Here is a 22094-nt window from a genome sequence, read left to right as displayed (position 1 = left end):
AGGGATCAATCCCATGACCCCTGCATTGGCAGGCAAGTTCTTAACCACTGCGCCACCAGGGAAGCCCCTAAACTTGCTCTTACACACATCTCTTTCTAATCCAAAATATGTTTAAAAAAGATATAATTGTAAAACCCTTTATGTAAAAATATTTTTTCTGTTTAATTTCTTAAAATTTCTTTTTGTTCTTTTTTACTTTAAAAAACTTCACACAGTGGGTATTTTAGTGTTCATGTTGTCATAACATAAATGAGGAGTAGATATTTCCTTTAGCTACCAATTAAAAGCACTATGAAATACAGTTTTCAAATCCACAAGTCTTTTGCACAGAGTAGCCAAAAAGAATGCACCTGTGTACCTGGAAGCACTCCTGTAACCTGCTTACTACCTTCCCACTGTTTGGCCTCTGAATCCTCATTACCCATTATTGCTCAGCCATGGAAATTGGAATTGGTGTGATTGGCTCCTTCTCTAGGGGAACTCCCTCTGCTGTCCTAAATATCTAAGTTCCTTATATTTAACTTTCTACTGATGCTCAAAGATGAATGCTGGCCCACTGACAGCATTGTACTGTCATTATTTTATGGAAGTAGTGGATGCAAAGAAATAATAATGGAATATTATAAAGGTTTTGGTTTTTTTTCATTTGCAGCTATTGAATAGTGTCTAATTATAGAAAACAAATGTGAACCATCATTTTAAAACTTTTTGTGATTGGCAATATTGAAGATAAGTAACATTGCTTATGTTCTCAAAGCAAGTAAACTCTACAATTATGAAAATATTTTTCTCTAGTGTTTTAATTTGTGTTTTCTAGTTAAATAAGTGTTTTCTCTAGTGTTAAAACTATTTTCTCTAGATTGTTAAAGATTACTTTTCTCTAGTTTCTGAGGCTATAAGGAAGATGGGCATAGGAATTTTATGCCTGACTTCCTCATATCCTCAGAAACTAGAAGTTTGTTATTTTCTTTTCTTTCCTTTTTTCTCTTGTTCACCCAAAGGTTTTGGTGATTGGCTCCAATTCAATCCCAGGACACCACACTGCAGCTCTTTCAGAAGGAGAATCTAACACTAATCTGTCTGCACTGTCTGTTTTGAAAGCACATTGAAAATCAGGTCACCTGTAATAGAATTATACCACAGATCTGTGGAAAAGAATATATAAAAGTAAGGGAAGGACCAGATGAACAAAGTAAAAACCAGTGGTGGGAGCAAGAGGGATTTTTAGGAATACAAAAGAAATAGTGAGTCTTTTGCCTTTAAAACTAGGACTTAATTGTGCAAGAGGTAGAAAAGAATCAAACCAACACTTTAATTTCTCTTGCATAATTTTTTAATTAATTTATTTATTTATGGCTGTGTTGGGTCTTCGTTTCTGTGCGAGGGCTTTCCCTAGTTGTGGCAAGCGGGGGCCACTCTTCATCGCGGTGCGCGGGCCTCTCACTGTCGTGGCCTCTCTTGTTGCGGAGCACAGGCTCCAGATGCGCAGGCTCAGTAGTTGTGGCTCACGGGCCCAGCTGCTCCGCGGCATGTGGGATCTTCCCAGACCAGGGCTCGAACCCGTGTCCCCTGCATTGGCAGGCAGATTCTCAACCACTGCGCCACCAGGGAAGCCCTTGCATAATTTTTTAAAATTAACTTTTTATTTTAGAAAAGTTTTAGACTTAGAGAATTTTTGCAAAGATAGTCCTATATATTCCATATCTTGTTTCCCTTGTTAACATTTACATTCGTATGGTACACTGGTCACAATCAATGAATAGTGATGCATTATAATTAACTAAGTCCATAATTTCTACAGATTTCCTATTTTCCCTTCCTGTCCTTTTTTGGTTCCATGATCCCATCCAAGATATCTCATTACATTTAGTTGTCATGTGTCCTTAGGCTTATCTTGGCTGTGACATTTATTCAGACTTACCTTGCTTTTGCTGACCTTGACAGTTTTGAATAATACTAGTGAGGTATTTAGTAGAATGCCCCTCTACTGGGATCTGTCTGATGTTTTCTCATAATTAGATTGGAAGGAAGACCACTAAGGTAAAGTGCTATTCTTATCACATCATGTCAGTCATGCAATATATAAAAGTTATCACTGTTGATTTTAACCTTGATCACATAGCTTGACATAGTGTTTGTTAGCTTATCTACTGTAAAGTAACTATTTTTATTTTCCCTTTTCATGCTCTACTCTTTGGAAGAAAGTCACTATGTGCAGCCTTTACTTGAGGAGGGCGATTTAAGGTTCATCACCTTAAGAAAGGAATATCTACATAAATTAGAATCTTCTAAACATGGAGTTTTTTGTTCTCCCCATTGATTTCTTTATTCAATCATTTATTCATATTTGTATATACTTGTGGGTTTATTTGGTGGGGGAGGAGCATTTTCTTAATTTTTGAAACTAGACATTGTTCCAGGCTCGTCATATCTGGTTCCTGCCCCAGTCTCCAAGTCAGTCACTTCTTCAAGGAGCACTGGTTTCTTTTCCATAGAATGATATTAGAAAGCAACATTTGGGCACTGGGTATGCTTGTTACTTCTGGGGAGTGCTCTAGGCCCTCTCAAGGGGATATATGTATGTACAGTAACCCATTTATGCACACATTTCTATACATATTTCTACATGTTGCCATTTGTTTTTGGTATTTACCTGCTTGATGCTTTGAACTTCTTGCATCTGTGATTTGGTGTCTGCCATTAATTACTGAAAGTTCCCTGCCATTATTAATTTAAATACTTATTCTGCTGTGTTTTCCCTTCCTTCTCCTTCTTGGATGTTGCATATTTTCTTCTGTTTACTTTTTTCATTCTTTTTTTTTTCCTCTTTGTATTTCACTATGTGAAATTTCTATTGACATGTCTTCAAGATCACTGACTCTTTCCTCGGCCTTGTGCAACCTAATGGTGAGTTGATCAAAGCCATTCTTCATTTCTGATATAGTGTTTCTGATATGAAGCATTTCCTTTTGATCGTTTCTTAGATCACCTCCACTGTCCTTCTTAACTTCTCTCTAGAAAGAGTCTGTGCCTTGCAACTCTTTCATCTATTATCCACTTTTATTATATTATATATAATATATATATATTATATTGCAACCCTGTTGATGTTATGGTAAGGTATGGTGGAGAGCAAGTTTTCTATAATTTTCCAAGTAAATCGCAGTTTTATAGTGGTCCTGCATTTCTTTTTGATTACTTTCACCAGTGTTTCTTCCTTCCCCCTACTCTTTTGATGGGATATAAAAATTTGAGGAGGCTGGCATAGGTGGAATGCCCTTCCCTCATGGCACTGGGACAAATCAATGGTAAAGCCTTTCCCCCTTTTAATGGAGGAGGCTCTGGCTTCATTTCCCAGGGATTGCTCTTCATTTGCTCCTATCACAGAAGCAAGGGATTCTTTCTTGTATCTTCCCCTTGAAAACTTGATGTGTTTCCTTGGTATTACCACAAAAGTGTGAGGACTCCTCAAAGACTGCAGCCATGAGTGTTTCTCACTTACACACTAGTCTCTACTTAGTCTTTAGAAGTTTGTCAAAATTACCATTTAAATGTTTCTACCAGTCTATGGCTCTAGTAGCTTCTGCTCCAGATAAGCAGATTTTGGCTATGATTTTCTGGATTTACCTGTCTCACCAGATTCCAGAGTGGCAATTTGCTCTGAAAAGCCATTTCTCTGTTACGTCCAAGAAAAAAACATTGGTTTTCAGTTTGTTAGTTTTTTTTTTTTTATGTTGTAATAATGAGAGTGAAAACTTCTAAGTTCTTTACGTGTTGGCAGCAAAACCAGCAGTTCAAATTAGCTTAGAATTTGTTGTTGTTGTATTCTTGTTTCTCTATCAGATTGCTCAGTTGATAGTTGCCTCTAGTGGAAATTTCCCCTTCCTTCCACTTATGCTTTGCCTTAATGTTCCTTCTCAAATTTCTTACGTGGCTTCTTGACTTTTTTTCTGAAAATTACTTTTATATTACTTTAATTTTTGTCATTTGCACTCCCTTCTTTCTGTTTCAGGCCTCTTGTTTTGCAGTTGTAAATGCCAGAATAGCATTATGACAATTTCCTAATTCACTTGTCCCTTTGTTCAGCCTACCATACCTGGACACTGATTTAAACTAGGGAATGTTGACTCAGGTCTTTGAGAAAAATTGATTCTGTTGGTTGTTTCTAGGCTCTTTTTGGCTGAACTTCTTGACAAATGCTAATTCTGGGTCTTATGTATATTTTCTTATTTAATGCTTGTTTCTTTTCATTCCTTATCACTATGTTTCCATGTATATAAATCACAAAAGTGGAAAAATTACTAACACAAATTCATTCTTGAAAACTTCTTTCATACTTTAGCTTAACATTTTCAAAATTAATGCTTATAAAAAACAAAAAATGTTAAAGGCATAGGGGTCCAATCTTTGGTTTCTTTGGGGCAATTTACATGTATTTATATTCTACCCCATCAATTAAAAAAGGACCCAGAGATTAACTAGAAAACCTATGTGCTCTTGTAAGATTCATGTAAATATTAAATTATTAAATATTAAATTACTGAAAGAAATCATGCATCTAAAACTGAATTATTGCATAACTTTGAATGAAAGTTACATTCAATGGAGCTGAAATCTTTAAATACTGAAAGAAGTTTCCAGGCTTGCCATTTCTTGTTTCATATTTTGTGTGGTGCCTCTATATCCCATTAGTAAGCTTGTAAGTAACGTGTGTGTCTTTAGTGTAACACTTGTCCACCATTGTTGTAAAGATTGCAGTGAACTGTGGAGGACTGAGAGGGACGACGCTAGCCTATACTGTGTCTGAAAGTAACATATAGGTATGGTATGAGTTAGTCTTATTTAGTTCGGTGAGGATCCTGACTAAATATCAAATATGGATCAACATCATTGTATAGTTTAATTCAGGTTTTTAAAAGGAGTTAAAATATATAAATATAGGCCTAATATTTGAGGTTACTAGTACCTTAAAACCAAATAAAAATGTCAAAATATGGTGATATCTTAATAAAAAGTGAATCCATTTGCAAACTAAAGCAGTAGAAAATATACTATGGGCATCCCTTTCTACTGTGTGTACAACTTACAAGATGGTTACTCATAAAGTACAGGGGATTAATCATAGACAAATCACCTGATACATTGTTCTAGGTAATTACTCTTAAAATCTACAAAAAGCCCTCAAAATCCAAAGAATTTAATTGCAGATATGGTTTTGAAAATGGAAACACTTATAAAGAAGCATATTTTAAGATTTGATGTACTTTTATTCTGCTAATTGACACACAATTATCTCAGCTGGTATATTTCACTAACTTAGTGAAATAACTATATATATATACATACAGATATATATATATATATCTGTATGTGTATATATAAAACAAAAAATCCTTATAAATTGTGCCTACATAATAAGAAGAAATAAGGTAGAGAAAATATTTTCTAAGTCTATATGTTTTAAATATATTATGTCTGATATAGCAAAAACAATGTTAGTGTTTAACACCTGGGATAAGATTTTCTTAAAGATATAATAATATTTTAATATCATACAGATATGAACATAAAAAAGAATGTGTTGTAAAGAAAAATTAAAAGTTTAGAAGTTAAATATTAAAAAACATAATAGATGCTGGGTAAGCATAATATCATTTTCAGTGAAATGCATTAATTCTAGGATAGAAGAAATCATTGTTAGCTAAATCAATAAAACAGAAACCTTTGTGGAATGAATGGAAGCATAACTTCTTTATTTAGAATTTTTTAAAATTGCATTTATTTTATTGATATATAATTGACATATAAAGCATAACTTCTTTAAAAAGAAAAACTCAGACAACTGATAGACTAAGTTTCAGGTCTTGGTGCTAGATAATGTACATGCTTATGAGAAGTATTATTTTTAATGGAGGATTTTGCTTAAGAGAAGTATTGTTTTCAGTGGAGAATTTTCCTTTAATTATTTTTCATATGTGTTTATTGAATTATAAAAGTCATTAAATTACCTATTCAAAATATAACTGGCCTAAATCAATCATAACAGTAGGGGAGAAAATGACAATAAACAGGAATTAACTCACTTTAAGACTTAATTGAGCTGACTCCAGGGGTTAGATATACATCTCTACATGAAACACATTAATATTAGATTGTGATAGTGTTGACTGGGATAAAAGTCTTGGGTCTGATGTTGACTTTTGAAAGAAAAACCTTTGTTTACCTAAATTATAGAAATAATTAGTAACAAAATATTTTGAGCCAACTCAGGAAAATTTACAGTAATAAAATAAAGTTTTCTGGTGCTTAAAATGTTTTCCCCTTAGATATTCCAGTTTAACTTTGGCAACTTTTAACCGCGATTTTCTGACTTAGAAACAGAGAAAAATATAAAGGTCTTTTCTAGAGAGTATGTAGGTTAGTCTTGTAAATATTTTCTGGAGTTACTTATGTATGTATCAGTAATTGAGAATATGGTTGTGTGTGTGTGTGTGTGTGTCTGTATGTGTGACAGAAAGAGAAAAAGAAAGACAGGTATCATTTTAGCCTCACAACGAGAAAGGTAATTAATTTAAAATTCTAAATATTAGTCAATTATTTCCATTTAATTACCCAAACAATTAAGAGAAATTGAGAAATTGAATAATACTTAGAATTTTAAACTCATCATCTTGCTTTTGGCAAGGCCAGGAGGATACTACATTTTCAATTATTAATCCTGTCACCACTATTTATTTCAAAGTTTCTCTCAAATAGGGAAGTATGTGTATACATTTCATCCACCTTACATCCATATCCTTTCTGATAGGTAATGCATGATGATAGCACCTTTGTAGATTTTTCTTTTCTATTGCTCCCCTCAGGTCTGAAGATCAAAGGATGTAATAAAGTTACAATCCCATATTATTTGACAAGTTCTGAGGCTTTGGTGGAATAAGGAAACTCATGGGAAGATTAGCTGAAGAGATGGCCACCAACACATTTGAACCCAATGCTACATTTTCTCATTAGAAAATACTTACGGAACATCTGAAAATTATAACCTACTGAATTTAACTCTATACCTGAGGAAACATGAGTTTGGTTAGAAAAAAATTATCCCTGAGCAAAGAGTGTTATTTCTGATTTTACTTTCTAGAAGACAGTGGTCTGTAAGGTCCATTCTTGATAATATAAAGATCTTTGTGGAAAATTATTTTTTGATGATAGTCTTTGCTAAATTAGTTAAATATCTAAAAACTCTGATACTGTAATTTAATCTTTCATGGACAGTTTTGACCAGTGCAGTGCAATTTGCAGGAAGCTAATTTAATATCAATATAGATCTCAAAAAAAGGTAAAAAAATGGTTTGTCTACTGAGTGATACATTTACAGAAATCTTGTATCATATTTCTGAGAGATTCTAACCTCATCATCATATTTATGATTTGGAGTAGAAATTGAAGATAATCTAGTATAACCTCCTACTGGATGTGAGATCCCCACATTAATGCTATACATTATAGTTTCCATTGCTTATGTTTAATTTTAACATGACAAATAATTACAATTAGGAGATTTAAGAATGTATGATTAGAAATAGAACTCTATAACTAATCAACTGCATTAGTTTCTGAAATATCGGCACACTACACTATTTACCGTATATATGACCCACCTCCTTATAGCATAAATTCATGGAGGCTTGCAAATGTTATTCATGCCCTATTTTCTCTAGGAAGCCTTTTCAAACATGATTCATACTATCTCTTGTATTTCTCTCTAATTTCTAACTCCTTCCCCATAATCTCCAAATATGCATAGGTCCTACTGTATCTTAGCAATGCCTTTCTGATTTGAATGTCATTTTCTTTCCCTGTAAACTCCTCAGATAATATCATATTTGCTTCCACAACAATTATATTCAGCACTCACAGTTTAGTCGCCCGTAAATCTGGATATTTATTTTACATATTACACTTAACTTCACAACAATGAAACTGTCTGTGGTCAATATGAATGAGAGATGTTGGCTTCATTCATTCCTTCATTTATTAACCTATTCAGTTTTCAATGCATAAAGTATTAAGTGTTTTTTATGATCCAAGTAGTCTGCTAGGAGCTTAGGTTTTAAGACAGGCACATTCTTTGTCCCTACAAGCCTTATGTACACTTGGAGAAGAAAGCTATTGTACAAATAATAGATTGTAAATATGAAACTTCACTAAAAAGTACAAATACACAGTGAATAACCCTGGGAGCCAAAAGCTGAGGAGTCAGAAAATGACTCCCTGTCATATGGACTGCCATAACAAAATACCATATCTGGATGGCATAAACAAAAATATTTATTTTCTCACAGTTCTGGAGGCTGAGAAGTCCAAGATCAAGATACTGGCTTACTGTGTTCCTGATGGGAGCTCTTTTCATAGCTTATTGATGGCCACCTTTTTGCTGTGTCCTCACATGGTCTTTCCTTTGTTCTTGTGCATGTAGAGAGAGATTTCAAGCTCTCTGGTGTCTCTTTTTATAAGGGTACTAATCCCATCATGAGGACCCCACCTTCATAATATCATGTAACACTAATTATCACCCAAAGGACCAGCTCCAAATATCATCACACTGGAGTTTAGAGCTTCAACATATGAATTTTGAGGGAGCATAAACTTTCAGTTCATAATGCTCTCTAACAAAGTTTACATTTTTACTGATACTTAAAAGTGAAGAGAAGTGACAATGGGAAGGTAGATAAAAATACTTTTATGAAGGCTTGAATTAGAAAACAGTGATCATTTGATTAACTAAAGCAAACCTAAGAATGATAGAGCCTGGTAAACAAGACAGAGGGGGTGCCATACGACATAGATGAAAGAGAGGCAGAGGTGAGATCATAACATTTGTAACGCTGGACTCAATTCTAAAAGAAAAATAATAGTGATGGGCTTTAAGCAGGGGAGTGGCATAATCGCCTATGTGCCTTTCCAATAAATTGGTGTAAATCAAGTCTGAAGGCACATGAGAGTGTATGCAAGAAATAATTGTTGTGGTTTGTACTAGAACAGTTGTAACAAAGTGTGGAGACAAGTGAAAAACCTTGAGAAATATTCAGGCTTTGGCAATCAATTAACCTGTAATTGGGTAGGATGTGAAAATGAATGCTCCTCTTTTTATAAAGTTCATATTTCTGGCAGGAAAATCTCCTGGTATATTAATGCCAAACCGTAAGACAGGGAATTATTGGAGGGGCATGAATGCAAAGTCCGTTTCTGAATGTTGTTCCTAGTTTTAGTAAGAATGTTTGTGTCTTTTTCTTGGGCTAATGTCACTACCTTGTACTGAGAGTTAACTCCCCAGACTATACAAAGATTGAGACCCTGATTTACTATTTTTGACCACTTTCAGAAGGGACTAGAGTCCTATCCCTGACTCAGGGCTCTAGAACTGGGTCCTTGCCATTTCCCAAGCAGGAAGTTCAGTAATTAACAGGAAGTATGAAACCATAATAGGTGACTGAGTGCAAATCACATTCTCTTAATTGAAGATCTCAGTTATTTTATCTGGCCCCCAACTTTGAACATCAGATTATTACATGTTCTTGAACTTTCTCTCATTGGGATATTCTATGCCCCTATGTTACTCCTCCCTTCTGAAGGACTATCACACTCTCCCAAACTACTTCTGTATTATTTTTGGAAATTTCAGTATTCGCTTATCCTTCCAACAACCTGGTTCCTTAAACTGCTCTTCTTCGGTGACCAGTGATCTTGGCCCCTACCCAACTTGATCTGTACCTACCATCATACCTAAAGCTTGTCATCGCCAATAGCTGCAACTATGGCATGATTCCAAGTTCATGCGTGTGATAGTTTTATGTATCAACTTGGCTAGGCTATAGTACCCAGTTATTCAATCAAACAGTAATCTAGGTGTTGCTGTGAAGGTATTTTGTAGATGTGGTTAACATACCATCAATTGACTTTAAAAGATGACCTTGATAATATGGGTGGACCTCATCTAATCAATTGAAAGATCTTAAAAGAAAAATTGAAGTTTTCCTAAGGAAGAAGAAATTTTGCCTCAAGGCTTTGGCATCAGCCCTTGCCCAAGAGAGTTATCATTCTGCCAGTCTGCCCTATGAATTTCAGACTTGCCAGCCCCAGAAATGAATTACATAAGCCTATTCTTTGAAATAAATCTCTTTCTCTCTCTTACCTCTCTCTCTCCCTCTCTCCTCTCTTCCTCTCTCCCTCCCTCCCTCCCTGCCTTCTTCCCTGTATCTCTCATTTATATATATATATATATATATATATATATATATATACACAAATATATATTTGTGTATATATATACATAGATATATTTCTTAATATAGTATATATACATATAGATAGGTCTAGCTGATCATAAATATATAAATAGATTTACACATAGACATTCTTAAATACACCCCCCACACACACACGCACAGAGACATATCCTACTGGTTCTGCTTCTACTTTTCTGGAAAACCCTGACTGGTAAAAGCATCTCTCTCTCTGACTCCAATGAGATTGATCATTGCTTCTTTCACTTATGTCTATGCCTTTGATGTTCTCTCTTCCTCCCTTACCCAGTTTAACTTTCATTAAATCAATATAATCACTCCCTTGAATATATACGCTCAATTGCTTTGTCTCCTGCTTTCTTATTCATATTAACTTGGAAAATTTACAATCTTGGTTAAGCCTATCTCAATTCAAGCTCTGCACACACACCTGCAGCCATTCAAGTGAAGGTAGGTGGAGAAAAGCACTGTAGAGACACACTGATTTGTCTCATGTTAAATTCATGACGAAAAAGCTCATGCAGGCTCTTAATGCTTCTTGTCCGTTTACATTTCCAGTGTCCTAGAAGAGTAGTTTACATCTCCTTTTCTCCTCAAATGACTCTCAAACCCACATTCTGGCCTAATATCTTTTTCACCCATCAAATTCTAGAGATAAATGATTGAACTCAGACATAATGTTACAATAACATCTTCATTAATCAAGAATGTGTTTAGCTATAAACAACAGAAAACCCCTTCATATACCGATTGCTACCCCCACTAGATGCTGCTTCCATAATCCGTACAGGAGAAGAGGGAAGGGGCAAAAGACAGAGAGGACAAAAGACTGAAGCAGCATGCCAAGTGAATTTGCCTATTTTAAAATACTTTTTTTTTTTTTAACATCTTTATTAGAGTATAATTGCTTTACAATGGTGTGTTAGTTTCTGGTGTATAACAAAGTGAATCAACTATACATATACATATATCTCCATATCTCCTCCCTCTTGCGTCTCCCTCCCACCCTCCCTATCCCACCCCTCTAGGTGGTCACAAAGCACCGAGCTGATCTCGCTGTGCTATGCGGCTGCTTCCCACTAGCTATCTATTTTACATTTGGTAGTGTATATATGTCCATGACACTCTCTCACCCTATCACATCTTACCCCTCCCCCTCCCCATATCCTCAAGTCCATTCTCTAGTAGGTCTGCATCTTTATTCCCGTCTTGCCTCTAGGTTCTTCTGCCCATTTCTTTCTTTTTTTTTTTTTTTTTTTTTAGATTCCATATATATGTGTTAGCATACGGTATTTGTTTTTCTCTTTCTGACTTACTTCACTCTGTATGACAGTCTCTAGGTCCATCCACCTCAATACAAATAACTCAACTTCGTTTCTTTTTATGGCTGAGTAATATTCCATTGTATGTATGTGCCACATCTTCTTTATCCATTCATCTGTCAGTGGACACTTAGGTTGCTTCCATGTCCTGGCTATTGTAAATAGAGCTGCAATGAACATTGTGGTACATGACTCTTTTTGAATTATGGTTTTCTCAGGGTATATGCCCAGTAGTGGGATTGCTGGGTCATATGGTACTACTTATGTAACACAAAACTATACAATAACAAAAGAGAAAACTACCGCTGCGTATAACATGGATGAATCTCACAGAGAGAATAGCAAGGAAAAAAGCTAAATACTTAACAGTACAAAATGTATGACACCATTCATATAAACTTCAAAAACAGGCAGAAGTAATCTGTGGTGATGGAGGTAAATACGGCAGTTACTTTGGGTATGGGACAGTGATTCCACGGTGGCATAAGAGGTCCTCTGGGGAGCTGGCGATGTTTTTCACCTTGATCTGGTGGTGGGTATGTGTGTGATAACCTTGTAAAAATCCATCAGACTATACGTTTAAGACTTGCATTCTTTGTATATATGCTTATTTCAGTAAGCATTAAAGTTAAAACAACAACTATAAAAAAAAAAAAGACTTTTTCCAGAAGTCCCCACCAGTATCTTAATATCATGGGTTAGAATTGAGTTACATAGCCACTTCCAATCACAAGGAAATCTAAGGAGTCAATTATTTTTAACATCACTGCAAAGAACGAACTCAAGTGTTTTTGGCTGTTGGATTTGGGATTTTTTTCTTTTTGTAAAGAAAAGGGAAAATAAATGTTAGGTGGCAATCAACAGGTTCAGTATAACTACTTTCAAGATTTTTATGTAACAGTTTTATAACACCATATAAATGATAATTATTATGGTATAAATGGCAATAATGAGATTATTATTTTGCTGAAAATGATAGCATACAAAAATCAATCAGCAATTTATTATAATTATTTAAAATATTTACAGAGTGGTAGGGTGTATACTAATAATTTGAACATCAATAAAAGGTTTTATGTATTAGTAACATCCTTGTAGCAATCCTAAAGATGGTAGAATTCCATTCTCCATAATAAATATAGAATAATTTAATGATAAAAGTGTAACATATAGAAAAATAAACATTCTTTTTAAAGATACCTAGAACACAATTTGAGTAAATTTAGAATCTATTAATTTCCAGTTTAATACAAGTGAAATAAAAATTCTAATGTATTGTTGTCGTGGGAGAAAAAATTTAAAAACAAAGTTATTCTAAAATAATCTAGAATAAAATATATGAAATAATAGAAATCCAATGCCAAAAAATATAAGTAATTCTAAGCAACTATACTACTAGATCTTACAATGTATTATAAAATTACAATAGGCAAAGGAGATAGATCAATATTACATAATGGGAGAGAAAGAAAGGAAGAAATTATATTTATCAACTAAATATTAGATGTTTGATAAATACTTGATTTTAATTAAACTATACATTTTAATTTTACCTTGCCCTCCTTTTTCCAAAAATGAAGACATTTGAAATACAGCTGTGGGCCTGCAGTTAAGAGAGAAATGCACTTGTACGTTAGATTATTTATATGGAGTTTAAAAAAAAATATCTTCTGATCTTCGAGTTAATTTTTTTACTGTGTGCTGTCTTAACCCCTGCACCTATAAAATAATATATTGCAATCCCTAAATGTGAAATGGAGGTGGCAGCTTCATAATTTCTATAGAGGAACAGCAATGTTGTTGTAGGAAGTAATCTAAAGTAGTGTTTATATAGAAATCTATATAAAATTAATTGTAAAATCAGTTGCCCAAATCCAAAAGTTTGGATAGGGCAATAAAGATTAAGACGGAAGAAGGGCTGTCTTTCCTTCCCAAGCTAGCTCTAGACACCATCACTGCGTATTCAAACCCTCATTTACATTAGATCCCAGGGCCTGGTCTTAATTCAGAATTCTTAAATTAGGATTGTTGACAGCCCAACATTACCTTTCTTTTACCTGTATTGTGTCCCTCTGCTGCCCTCATCTGATAAACACTGATTCATCCTCTGTGTTTATTTATTTATTTATTCATTCATTCATTCATTCATTCATTCATTTTGGGCTGTGTTTGGTCTTCGTTGCTGTGCATGGGTTTTCTCTAATGGCACCGGGTCGGGGCTACTCTTGCGGTGCGCAGGCTTCTCATTGCGGTGGCTTCTCTTGTTGCGGAGCATGGGCTCAAGGTGCGCAGGCTTCAGTAGTTGTGGCCCGCAGGCTCTAGAGCACAGGCTAAGTAGTTGTGGTGCACATGCTTAGTTGCTCCGCGGCATGTGGGATCTTCCCGGACCAGGGCTCGAACCCGTGTTCCCTGCATTGGCAGGTAGATTCTTAACCACTGTGCCACCAGGGAAGTTCCCATCCTCTATGTCAATGAGACTTCCTTTTGGGGACATAAATACTCTGCATTTTGAGCAGTTTTGTAACTTTTTTATCAGCATATGTTGAGTTTTCAGAAATGATTTCAAAAGGTAGACTTTTTTGCAACAGTCCTTGAAAGAAATATATTTACAAGAAATGAACCTGGCAAAGTGACAAAGCATTTTGTTTCTTGTCATGTGAACCAGTTACACTGAAACTATAACCACCATTATAGTATCAGAAAGCAACTTCAATCCAACTGCACTTTCTCTTGTGTTATGAAGGAGAGCAGAAATGTCAGGTATATCAGTATTCATAGTACATTCTCATTTTCAAAGTATGTATATATATATATATATATTTACACACACACACACACACACACACACACATAAATGTCACAAGTCTTGTAATTCCAGCCCATTCCACTGTGCTGTGGTTTGATAGGTTGAACAGATTTTGAGTAATTATGATTCTACTAACTTTTTTGACTAGAAATCTCATTTTGAATGAAATGGGCATCAATTAAATTTCATTGCAGAACATATAGTAAAGTATGTTTTTCTTTACTTGCCATATTTTTCTTTACTTGTATATTCATGTTGAATATATTTCATCAAAGACAAAATCATGGGAGGTTTTAATTCAGTCTATATCTTTGCAACAGGTAGAATGAGAAACTCAGGCTTCTGTGTTAAAATTGGTGGTTCAGCTACTTAGTATTTGACATTTAGCAATATCTCCATAGCACCACTTATTCTCTTTAAGAAAACTAAAACTCAAACATTAAAATATAGAAGTATTTATATCTGAATGTCTCATAGACCTTACTATTTTAGTCTTAATTTTAAAAAACTTTGGGAGACACCACATTATGCCATGTTTGGATTGTTAGGTGATCAGCATTATGTGTGGGATACTGTGCAATTCATCCTTCAAAAAACCTATCTCTTTTGGTTTATAATCACAAGAATCAACAAACCAACTGTCATCAAGTTCTTCGTTGTCCCCAGTTAAGTATTTTACTAAGAACTGCAAAAGTTTCAGCCACACTCAACTTTAATAAGTATTGGCAGTATTACTTGAGAATGGATTTATTTTTCCAGCTTTAGCTTTACTAGAATTACATTGTTTCCATCAAAATATTTTGCATAGGATAAAAAAATCTTTGAGCTTCTAAAAAGCAATGGAGTACAATATATTCTTCATAATTTTATCCCAATTTTATTGTAGTGCCCATTTACAGATACTCAGAAACAGAAGGGAAAATAACCAAATAATATTTGCCATAGTGAGGGATCTAAAGTTCTAATGTGAGAGAAACTGGAGGCAATGGTAGCAAATGGAAAAGAAGCATAGCAAATTTTGCCAGGTATGTAAGTGTGAGGGGATGGAAGTCTAGGATGTGCAAATAGTGAAAATACCTAGGTTGAGAGGTGAGCAGAGGAAGAAGATAATCTGGTGATGAAGTCACTCTGATCCTAGAGAAGACTTAATGATAAAGCTGCAGTGTTCAGGAAAGTAAGTTAGTGGACTGCAAGCTGGAACTGAAAGGGAGAGACAAATATCTAACATGAACAAGGAAGTCACAATGAGGTTAAAACGGGTTAAAGTTAAATGCAGAGGCTATGAACTGGAGAATTCAAGGAAAAGCCTGTAGCAACTCAGAATAAGCCTTTTCATGTGTAGTAACTCAGAATGAACCTTTTCATGTGAACTGTTGTTCAAGAGCTGGAAGCTAAAAGGCAAGGTCAAGATGAGTTTCAGATTTCTCATCTCTGATAGTTTCAGTCTCAATATCTCTGCTTTGAAAACAGCCTTGCCGCAGCTGCCCAAGGAACAGTATATGTTCTAACAACCTCTGGAAACTATAGCATGCCAATAAATAAATGATCTGTATTTTGTTTTGGTCTCTTCTCTCTTCTCCTATCCTCTCTTTTCTTTTCTTACCTCTCCGATTATCTCCTGTCTTCTCTCCTCCCTTCCCCTCCCCTTCCCTTCCCTTCTCTTGCCTTCTTTTTCTTTCACTTCCCTCCATGTCTTCCTTTCTTCTTTTACTTACTGTGTCTGCACTGGCTCAGGTATTATTTTCCCTGCTGGTGGAGAACCTACCTAAACAATACATTTTGCATAATCTTGTCAGATTGAACTTCCTCGAACAAAATTCTGGCCTCATAAATTCACTTCTCAAGATGAATTATGAAATAGCTTCTTATTACCTATTGAAAATAGTTGTAAATTTTCGGACTTGCAGGAGCCGCCACCATTTATCCTCAATTTATTTTTCAGGCTACAACTCCTGCTCTTTTGCCTTTACTATATATATATATATATATATATATATATTTTTTTTTTTTTGCCTTTACTATATTTTAATGAAACATATATTTTAATATTCTTCAGCCTTGCCTATGCCAGTGTTTCTAAAACTTTTCCTCAAGGTCTTGCTGTTAGCAGAATTAAGTACGTATTCTAATTGTCCTGAAGAGAATAGAAATTTATTAGAAGACTATGCTGTTTACATTATGGTCTCCTACATCCAATTTTAAAGTAAGAAATTATGTTTGTTGGTATCAGGAAGAAGGCCAAAAAATCAACATTTCTCACTGGTTAATGTGAGAGATGTTTTCCTAAATCTACCATCTTTTGAAAAAGAAGACTCTTAAAAATAGTTGACTTTCTGGGCTTCCCTGGTGGTCCAGTGGTTGAGACTCCATGCTTCCACCGCAGGGGGCGCAGGTTCCATCCCTGATTTGGGAACTAAGATCCCACATGCCACGTGGTGTGGCAAAAAAAAGAGGAAAAGAAAAAAATAGTTGACTCTCTATGATTGATACACACCTTGCTTATATTCTCTATATTTTGTCAATATTTTGAGAACCATAATTCATTTAAATCTGTGATTATGTTATTTTTCACTATTTCACAGGTTGATTCAGGATTATCACAGGAGCACAAAGTTCAGAAGGCTGCCAAATATGTAGTATTATGAAAATTAATCAGGCTACTGATGGTAGGCATCTCAGTAAGTGAACCTTCCCAATGGGAGGTCCAAACACTTTTTATATGGCAGATGAATGAATTATAAATGATGGAATCTCTGACCATCCTTACTCTTTTAGGGAAATAGTTTTCAAGTAATATTTAATTGTGAAAAGATGACTGATGATGGTCTCTATTTAACCACCAAGGCTACAACTTTCATCACATGTAATTAAATTAATTGTCTCAAATGACCACTAGTACCTGTGATCTATTTTTTCTGCCAACTCATAATCTTCATTTTAATGACTTGTTGATGACCTGTATAGTAAAAATATTAAAAATTTGTTGATTCATAGTATTTTATGCTGATATTAACTTCAAATTGAATTTTTGAGCTAAACGATAATATGCCATCTATGAATTAATTTATCTTATGTGCTATTCATCAATCTCAGCATAACAAACCAGCCCAACATTTTATGACTTTAAATAAAAATTTACTACTGTCTATCACAGTTCTATGGATTGACAAGGCTCAGCTAAGCAGTTCTTACTGAAGATCTTCATACAGTTGCCATCAGATAGTGGCTCTAGACATGTAGACTCTCCACTGGACTTGAATGTTCAAGAGGACAAACTTGCATGGCTGGCTGTTGATGCTGACTGTTGACTCAGACCTGAGTTAGGTTTGGCAAATGAGGTGTGTACTAATGACATTTCCATTTGGCTTGAGTCAACATACGGTGTCTGAGTTCTGAAAGAGTGTCTCCAAATCAATATTCCCAAAGGCCCAGGTAGAAGCATATCTTTTAAAGTAAAACAGCACCATTTCTGCTGCACTCTGTTGCTAACAGCATTCTCAGGGCCTAACCAGACTAAATGCTGTGGAGAACTAAACACTTTGTGTTTAGAGAATCATAGAATCATTTTGTAGAGGAACATGTATAATAGGAGATTTTGTTGAAGTCCTCTTTGCACAATGCAATCTGAAGCAGTCTTCCGTTTGATCATACAACTCACATCTTTCCAACATGCAAATTACATTCACTCTGTCCTCTAAAATACTATACTATTACATTCTCAGTTCAAGTCCAAGCATCAGCTAAAAATCCAGAATCTCATCATCTCAGGTCAAGGTACAGACGTGGTTCCTTAGTATCTAATCTGCATGTATACAGTCGTTCTCATCTGAAAACCTTTGAGGTAAAGAGAGAACTTACCTGTCTCTTATACATTCATGTATAATAATGAGGCAGGAATATATTTGTTTTCTTTAAATTAATTTTTCTTAGAGTATAGTTGCTTTACACTGTTATCTTCTACTGCACAGCAAAATGAATCAGCCATACATATACATATATCCCCTCCCTTTTGGATTTCCCTCCCATTTAGGACACCACAGTGCATTAAGTAGAGTTCCCTGTGGTATACAGTATATTCCCCTCAGTTGTCTATTTTATACATAATATCAATAGTGTATATGTGTCAACCCCAATCTCCCAATTCTTCCCACCCCACCACTTCCCCCCTTGGTGTCCATACATTCGTTCTCTACATCTGTGTCTCTATTTCTGCTTTGCAAATAAGGTCAATTATACCATTTTTCTAGATTCCACATATATGCATTAATATACGATATTTGTTTTTCTCTTTCCGAGGAAGGAATATATTTGAATACTCCCATTAGGAAACAGGCAGAATGAGATATACATAGAAGTCACTAGTCCATAACAATTGTGAAACTCAGCCAGTTGCATGTACCAGTTCCTTCATGCAAAAGGAACTGGTACATGCAGTTCCCTTTGCATGAAGGGAAAGGAACTGCATGTACCTGGGCCCAATCCTTTTCCTTTGATATGGCTTTCTATGGTTTGGTTTTACCTTTTGACACTTGGTTCTGGCTACAAGTCATTTTTTTTCCCCTTGTTTTAATTAGTAATGACCTGTGTTTGTACCTGAGTAGATTTCCCAATTTCCTTCTCATGCATAGAAGATTGAAGTTCAGAAACCTCCTTTCATTTTGAGCCATCTTTGTCAATTTTATTACATGATGGTGTTTCCCCCAAAATGATTCTCTTTAAAAGCAAGGTAGTGGGGTTTTTTTCTTTTTGTTTTTGTTTTTTTTGCATGTGAGAGTAATATTGGAATTTACTCCATCGGACAAGAGACACACTCTCAAATTTCTTTGAGACAGGGCCTCTCTGATGTGGACTGAGGATCAGGGTTATGTGGGACAACTTTGGTATTCTTAAAGATTTTAAGTTTATCAGAGAATGTCTAAGAGGCATGCCCTTATGACACTTTTTGTATAGCTTAGAGTTAGCAAACTATGGCACATGGGCCAAATTTGGCCAATGACCTGTATTTTGTAAATAAAGTTGTATTATAACACAGCCACATCCTTTCATTTATGTACTGTCTATGGTTTCTTTCTCTCTACAATGACAGAATTATTTCTGCAGAGATTGTATGGGCAATAAGGTCTAAAATATTTGCTATCTGGCGTTTACAAAAAAGTTTGCTGATCCCTGGTCTAGTTGAGATGGCTTACAAGGCACTACTTAAATCTTTCTGATGTCTTAACAAACAGTTTATATTCACCCCTGTGATATAAATGTTACTCTGGGATTATGTTTTGCAGGCAGAATCCTGGATTTTATCTTTGCCCTAATGTTATTCCCCATTTTGAAAACTGTTTTATGCTGGATGGAAAGACTTAGAATGAAAACTGTTATTATGTTCTAGCCCAACAATTCCTAGCTTCTTTATATTTTGGTTAAATTCCACTTAAAGTCAAATATTTCAAACCTTGCCTCATTTCTTTATATTCCTACCAATCATACACAGCTAAAATTCTGCTTGGAAATCCCCTTAGTCAGATCCAAAAAATCTGAAGTAAATTTTCTATTTTCCATGTTACTGCAGGTCACAGTTCTGATATACTTTCTGCTACACGTATCATCTTTATTTCAGTTTTATATAAGGGTTTTCTCAGTGTTGTTCCTGTTCTCATTAACAGTCTTCTTGAAAACTTTCTAGCCTCTACCCACAGCCCAGTCACAGAGCTGGCATCCTACCTCATGAACTCATGAATTCATCTAGATCTTGTACCTAGATGAATTTTAGAGTAAATTTGAAAAATAAAATCCTTCTGCTTTTTCCTTTTCACCCATATTTTAAAAAATCATTTCTTGAGAAAATTTGAAAATCCATACTTATAAAAAAAGTATTGGTTTCACATAGGTTTAAATATATATGACATTTTATATCTTTTTCCTGTTGTCCTCATTTGTTATTGTGTTTTCTAAAATTATTTCTTAGATACCCAATTCAGAATTATATTTATTTTAAAAAAGATAATCCTTTGAATTGATTTGTTAAATTTGATGTATGGAGAAGCTAATTCAATTATTTCAGCTTTTACTTTTATTAATTCCCTTTTCCTATATATACTGGTTTACTTTTATGTTTTTCCCTGGAGTCCCAATTTAAATTCTGAATTAATTTATTTTGATTTTTTTTTTTTTTACAAAAATGTAACTGGTTTCATCTTATTCTACCGCTTCATTCAGCATCATGAAAGTGGATTTTAAATATTGCTGAATAATATTTTAAGTGAATTACTGCTTAGTGTTTCTAGAAGAATAAGTAGTAAGGTTATGTCAGTGTATCTCTCCATGATAATAAAATACAGGATGCATTTTGAGGCAGTTTTTAAATCTACACTTTATTATTTGATTGATGCTGCTTTAGACAGACTCACTCGGCATGGTTTGGATAGTGCTTTGACTTCACTGTCATTTCATCATTGAGAGCCTCAGGGACAATGTCGTTTCTGTCAAAATTTCAAGTTGTTATAATTTTTCCTCATTTAAATTTATTTATAATAAGTCAAAAATGAAAATGTGTATGTTAAAACTTTAAAATTAAATGTTTTGATTATTTGTTATGGGAGACTGTATAGCTAAGAATGTAGCTAAGCCTACATTTTTAATAAGAATAATCTCAAAAAAAGTTTTAATGAACTAATTATTTGTGTTTGTAGTTAAAGATTGAAAAATGCAAGCAATACAATGTGAAATGATACACTCTTTTTAAAGAATTTATTATTATATATGGTAACCTTTTTACCCTATGTAAACTCGTATCTCTATTTCTACCTTTCGAAAAATATGAACTCTCTGCATGCATCAGAAGTGTTACTATGATCTATATTTATATTGCACAACATGATTTCACACTAATATCACAATCTTCCGTTGTGTTAATTTGTGTAAATCTTGCTTCTTCAATCATAAACATTGTGCTGGTCCACTTAAGCAGAGTTCTATTGAACTGCACATCTGTGTGATAAAGGCTCTTAAGGGCACAAAACTTCAGTGTTTTCTAAAATTGGTATCTTCCACTCTGACCCCTTGTTTGAATTCCACTACCATGCATGTATATTACCTGCTTTGTATGTGACCCCTACTGTCCTCAAACCTATGGCTATATCGTTGAGTGGAGAAAAAGACACAATAAACAGATAAAGTCCTCGTGTGTCATCGTGAGAGGAGCCAAGCCAGTAAGTGCACAAATCTCTAATATTTTACCAGGGGCAAACCTATGAAGAAAAATAAATAAGAGAGAAATTTCTGCTTCCAGAAGTGATATAAAACATATTTATAACCAACTCTCTTGCTGAGATTAACTAGAAGAGCAGAAAAAAAATATTTTAAAAATACCTATGTGAAATCCAAGGGAGTAAGGATTGTGAGACTAAAATCCCAGAAAGAATGGAAGTTCAGCAAATGATCCCAATATTTGGTATGGTTTTTCTCATCAAGGCATTTGATGATTTAAAATCAGAGCCTGGAAATCTAAAAGAATGAATTGAGCTTTCAGCAAAATCATGAGGATGGGAAATGAAAAATGATATTTATGGTTCATTAAAGATGATGTGCCTTGATATTCACACCAGGCTTTCAATTAGGATCATAAAGGGCTACACAAAGCAATAAAGGTAATGGAGGAATTAGTCAATC

Source organism: Balaenoptera borealis, assembly GCF_965194805.1.
Source record: "Balaenoptera borealis genome assembly, chromosome: 2".
NCBI classification, from domain to species: Eukaryota; Metazoa; Chordata; class Mammalia; order Artiodactyla; family Balaenopteridae; genus Balaenoptera; species Balaenoptera borealis.
The sequence above is the reverse complement of the archived record's forward strand: the minus strand, read 5'-3'. Positions refer to the sequence as shown.